This window comes from Microtus ochrogaster, linkage group LG2 (genome assembly GCF_000317375.1).
Source record: "Microtus ochrogaster isolate Prairie Vole_2 linkage group LG2, MicOch1.0, whole genome shotgun sequence".
Taxonomy (NCBI): domain Eukaryota; kingdom Metazoa; phylum Chordata; class Mammalia; order Rodentia; family Cricetidae; genus Microtus; species Microtus ochrogaster.
Window position 1 is genome coordinate 28,689,577 of NC_022028.1, and position 5,589 is coordinate 28,695,165.

Below are 5,589 nucleotides of genomic sequence, written 5' to 3' on the forward strand. Positions count from 1 at the left end.
TTCTTTTCCACCCTTTCCCCAGTAGGACGTTAGGCAGCCCAGGTTGGCTTGGAATTTCAAGTGTTTATCATCATGCCCAGCTTCACATGGCAAAGCTAATAAGATTTTTAAAATTTAAAATGTAGTTTACATAGTTAGCTCCCTCCTCAACAGCAAAAATGAATTCATTCAATTAATCACACATTCCAGATTGATTTTTCACTTGAGAGAAGCAACATGAGCAAATCCCATGCTAACTAAGTTTTCACCTCCAGCCATATACTGTCGTTCATAAAAATCATCCTAACTACCTTGCTTTCAAGGAAGTCGCTTCTCAGCTTTATCCCTAAACAATAAAGTAATCGGGTTGCATAAGAGCCTCACCTTTTCAGAGTTTAATTTAAAGTCAAGTCATTTTAGAAACCACAACAAGAATCCTGACTTCAAAAAAAATCTGTATAATTCAATTAGGCAAAACCAATTGTTTGAAATTTAATAAAGTATTTTGCTCTAGGGCTCAGACTAGAAGCAGCACTGAAAAGAACTTAATGTGTGAACAATGAAGTTGAGGAAAGCAGAGGCCAATCATCAAGATGGCAGCTTCTGCACATGGTGAACCCTCTGAGCTTTCACCAATATACTTCTAAATAAGTCAAAGGAGCAGCACCCATTTCTCCAATCTCAGGCCAAATCTTTCCCTGAAATTTCCACTCAACATGGTGACCTTCATATAAAGCAGGATTTCATTCTAATCCTGCTTGTCTGGGTTCTCAAAATGCTATAGTCCGTTTAAAAATGCTCAAAAATTTCTTCTTGCAGGGTCTCTGAGGGCCCCTGCCTTCCCCTTCACACTGGTGTATCTGCCCCACCCAGCAGCTCAAGCACTGGAGGAGGTGGTAGCTTATGGTCGGTCTCAGCAATCTCTGGCCAGACAAGGTGATGACTCTGGTCAATCCTGCTCCTCTGTAGAGCAGAGTTCAGCCCAACAACATCAGCTCTAGGCAAACGCCCCAGCTTTGCCAGGACATTTCACTTCTCTGAGACTCAGTGTTCTCACTGTTAAAATAGGGTAATAATACTTCCTGGGCTTATGGCTAAAGTGTACTCATATAATCTATGCAAAGCAAATGGCAGGGTGTGGTACACAGTACCTGCAAATCAGTTGCTATTATTATTCTTTGAATTGCTACCTTCTCCAGGGACAGCAGGGCAAATCAATTTTAAGTACATCAGAACATTAAATTATTGATCTTAAGAATCCAGAACCAGAAGTCAGCTTGGAGTAGATTTGGTCCCTGTTTTTCCTTACCAGCCCTGGGAACTGAACTCTGGTGCAGGGAGACTTCCTCCAGAATACATCACAACCACCAGCCTTCTTGATCAGTTTCTTATTCAGGAAAGCCCATTGCAAGAATTGTAAACCCAGTCTTCAGCAGACTCTTCCATCTCTCTAGAACCAAACCTTACCTTGAATTTGGGATTCTTTCCTTTCCTAAGGAGGAACAGAGGAGACAGCAGGAGGCAGGACAGGCTTAGAACAGATGTGTAGAGACAGCATGCTTAAGAGTGGGGGGACAAACCTCAGGTGTCATTTCCTATCACAAAGCCACCCCCTGTCCCCAATCCTTGCACACCAGGAAGCCCTTGGTTTTTGGGGGCTGTGGAATGCACATGGTGGCTGACACTGCTGAGACCCAGCTTTTATCCTGTGGCCAGGCTAGGGTCCTTGGCGGTGCTGGACCAGATCTTGAGCCCCGCAAGCTCCAAGGACAGTCTAGTGCCTCTTTTAATGCATGCCACATGCACACTGGGTAAGTTCCAGGCACATATTCCACACTGCAGCTGTTCCCTAGCCACTCAGGGGGTTCTGGGCATTTCAGATCATAATAAACTTCAGGTTTGATAAGAGACCTAATAAATCCATCCCCCCACGCTGTAGTTTTTACACTTAACATGATAAACAAATCTCTCAAAAGGGGGACATGATGGGCTTTCCAAAAAGGGAACAACAGTTTTATGAAACTGAAGGTATGTTAATTTGCTAACAGTAGCTGGTTATCTATCATCCATAACCCATTTAGTCCTTGGCACTGATAGCAATAGTTAGTACTAAAAACAGTGAAAATGTCTGTGTAAATGTGCACCTGTTCTCGTCTCATTCCAAAATCAGTGCCCGATTCCATACAACTGTTTCTTTTATACTTACGTGATTCTCATCTTTGGCAAAGCATGAGTTTCCAGTTTTAGGGTTTAAAACAATTTAAACCTAACACCAAAAGAACTCTGTTTTGCTTATACATTTGAGCAAGTTGAATAAAACATTAATCTAAGCAATTAAAATTTAAGGTCGTACTCCAGAATACTCCAAAGGAGGAAGAGATAGGGAATACCATAATATAGCATGCTTAAAGAGAAATCCATGTTTAAGACAAGGCATCATATTACGATGCACGAGATATTTTTATTCAGGGTATCAGAAACCAGGCAGCAGAGTTGCAGATTAATTAAGAATTTCCCAAGGGATAAATGTCTGCAAGTTGCTCTGAGACTTATTTATCTAAGCAGGGGCTGCTCCGGGCCCAGTGTGCCATGGCTTATAAAAGAAATGATTGGATAATTCTGCACTAGAGGATAAGAGTTCTGTTAGCATATATAAGCAAGAGATCTGCTCAGAAAGAAAATCATCTCAGAAGAAGGAGGAGGAAGAAGAGGGTGGAGGAGGAAGAAGAGGAGGAGCCCTAGATCCAAGGACATATGTATAAGCTACCTCAGCAACCAGGACTCTATCTGATCTGTCCTGGCAGCTGCCACGGCTGCACTCAGAAACTCACACTCATCCCCTCTTAGTTTTCATAGTCAGAACCAAGCACAGATGACTGTCCCTTTCTGCAGAATCCATCAGTCACACATTTCCAGATATTAAAGTCTCTCTGCCCAGGTCCTCCAGGTGCGTGTCTTCATCCTTACCTGAATTCTAAATTGCGCACACCTCCAGCATCCTAAACCGTGGAGCTCGTAGCTCTGTCAGGAGAAGACCCATGCCAAAATCTCTAAGAAGATTTAGTTCAAAACCAAGGAAGCATCCATTTGAATGAGCAAAAAGGGATGCAGCCTGCTCCAATTTCTATTGGCCCTGCGAAGCATATCTAGAACTTCTGCATGTATGAGCCCTACCCCACCCCAAACTTGCAAAATTCAGAACCCAATCATCTATTATTTTTATTTTCTTTTTTCAGTTGCAATATCCAACTACCACTGCTGACAGTTTTTCTAAGATATTATAACAAAATAGGGGAGAAAATTGGTTGTTCCATTACTATTTCCAGAAAAATAGTAATGGAAAAAGTAGCTAAACGGCCACGCATTGCTTTTCCTTTGAAAGGAAGTTACCCCAAATTTACCACCCCAACACTCTGCTACTAAAATACAGAGACATACACTGTATTTCAAAATGGTAAAAGTACTGATCAGAAATTTTAAGTCAACTATAAAGTAACTTTCATGAAAAATAACGATTGAAAAGCTAACTTCTGCTAGTTCTTTTTTTCTTTTTGTGTGCAGAAAGTGCAGTATTTAAGTCACCCTAGGGGGTCTCCTCACCCAGAAAGGCAGTCTGCTGGAGGACCACAGAATGCTCAGTAATCCAAACGACAATGATTTCCACCAAACAAGACCTATTTCTCATCAAATTTTCAGTAGGACCCACCTCCCAACGTCTCCCCTAAAGTTCACCAAAATCCATGTACACATAGCTTCTCACCCCACAGTGCTTTTGGATTCCCACACTGCTTCGGAAGTTCTGCCCCAAGAAACACAGGGGGAGACGCTGAAAGGCAATCACAAAAAGTCTCATTTAAATTCCTGGAAAGCACAGCTTTTCCAAACACACTATTCAGCTCTCTTTGGAAAGCCTCATTTGCGTCGAACCATGCGTTTACCTTCACTGGTCCCACAGCACCAGTGCCATCAGGTCCAAAGGAGATAGATGTCACATTTCTTCTTAAGAAGAATTCATCACATAACCTCTCTACATGGTGGGAAGTAAAACAACCCAAACACGGAGTTTTCGCCAGCTAAGAGCACAAGGAATGAACACTGACTTTGGCGGGGGAGGGGGCTCCCGAAGATCCCTCTGTACCTAAACATTATAGCCACACAGAAGAAGAAGAAGAAAAAAAAATCAGGATGCTCTCTAAGCTGTAAGTGCACTAATTTGTAAGAAGATGTCAGGGAATTTGATAAAAGTCTCCACTTTCTTTCACAGCCAAATCACATCAAATCAAACCACTGCACAATTTCAGATGTCCAGAGTGGACTGTGTCCACCTGTCCCCAAAGCGCAAGCCTTCCTTTGCTCACCCTCTTCGGAGTGCCCTGTTCTCCCCGCACAGCGCTGGCTTCTGGTAGCTGAGCTCATCTAACTCTGAGTAGTAGCTCAGCGCACCAGCAAGGAGATTCCAACAGGACACTGGCGGGTCGCAGATCCTGCACACTCGCGAGCTACTCACTCACCTTGTCCCCACGCCTGTGCTCTGCGCCGAAGTCAGACTCGTGCGTGTCACATTTTATTCCCCGGCAGCCACGCGGGCGGACTGGCGGGCGCGCGCACAACGCGCTCCCACACTCACAGGGACGCCCAGGGAAGCGCGGCCTCGCTGGGGGCTCAGGCGACCCCGTGCTGGCGTGGTCCCCTATCCGGCAGCGCGCGATCGCGTCGCCGCCCGCCACAGCTCGGCCTCCCAGCCAATGCGTGGCCGAGTTCAGCCCCGCGCCGCGCGCTTCATTGTTCCAACCCGCGCTGCTGTGGCACGGTTGCTGATGGCCCCGTGGGCCCGCGATCGGAGGCTGCCCCGCCCCCAGAGCCCCGTGCACCCCAGCCCTCCCGGTTCCGGTCTTCTGTCTGGGCTCACCTAGTGGCTGGGCGCCGGGAAGTTGCACGGCCTCCCGCGCTCAACCTTAGCCCGCAGCTTGCCCGGCCCGAGCAGACGGGGACGCTCCAGCGACGCAGAGCCTGCCTCTCGCACAGCGATTGCAGACTCTGCTGTGTGGGGCGGCGCGGCTGCCTAAAAAGGCGTGCTAATCCCAGCCACCGCCTCCACCAGGCAAGCTGCTCCGAGGGCTCCCCGCACCGCCTCTGCTCCCCAGTACCTGGCACCCGGGGGCGCAAGGGTCCAGGTGGTGACCGCAGGAATGCTACTGGCCACGAGTGGGCAGGGCAGTCTGGGAGTCTGGCCCCAAGGAAGTGAGTCTTTGTGTGCTGGCCTCGAACACACAGCTTTCTGCAGAGCGAAAAACCGGCTACCTGCAGGCGAGGCAGCGCCCTGGCCCGCTGGGTGGGGCATGGGGAGCATAGCATCCTTTGGGCCGCTGGCTCCCTTTGTTCAGTCTCAGGCTGGCTCAAGCCGCCTGCCTTTTCATTCTTGCCTCTACAGAGAGGCGCCCTGCTGTGCAGGGACAGAATTGGGAACCGGTCGCCTTTCACCCAGAGCTCCCTACAGGTCCACCAAAACAAGCCGGTCCAACTCTTGGTGGGGTGGCCAAGTTCTCGCCTCTCAGACTCTCGGGACTGCCCATGGGGTGCAGGGGTGACCTAGAGCTGGGCTGCGGGAGC

The 5,589-nt window shown here is 47.8% G+C and overlaps 1 protein-coding gene across 4 annotated transcripts in view; it reads right to left on the reverse strand.

Moving 5' to 3' along the window:
• Positions 1 to 4,972, reverse strand: part of St6gal2 (ST6 beta-galactoside alpha-2,6-sialyltransferase 2) — a 65,572-nt gene extending 60,600 nt beyond the window's left edge. For 2 of the 4 annotated variants that reach the window (XM_005360007.3, XM_026785667.1), the window contains exon 1: positions 4,491 to 4,811. The gene's annotated coding sequence lies outside the window, so the exon portion shown is untranslated. Of the gene's footprint in view, positions 1 to 3,739; positions 3,803 to 4,490; positions 4,812 to 4,888 lie in introns of those variants that run through there. The other 2 variants (XM_026785665.1, XM_026785666.1) reach the window with 2 other exon arrangements.
• Between the last annotated feature and the right edge of the window lie 617 nt (positions 4,973 to 5,589).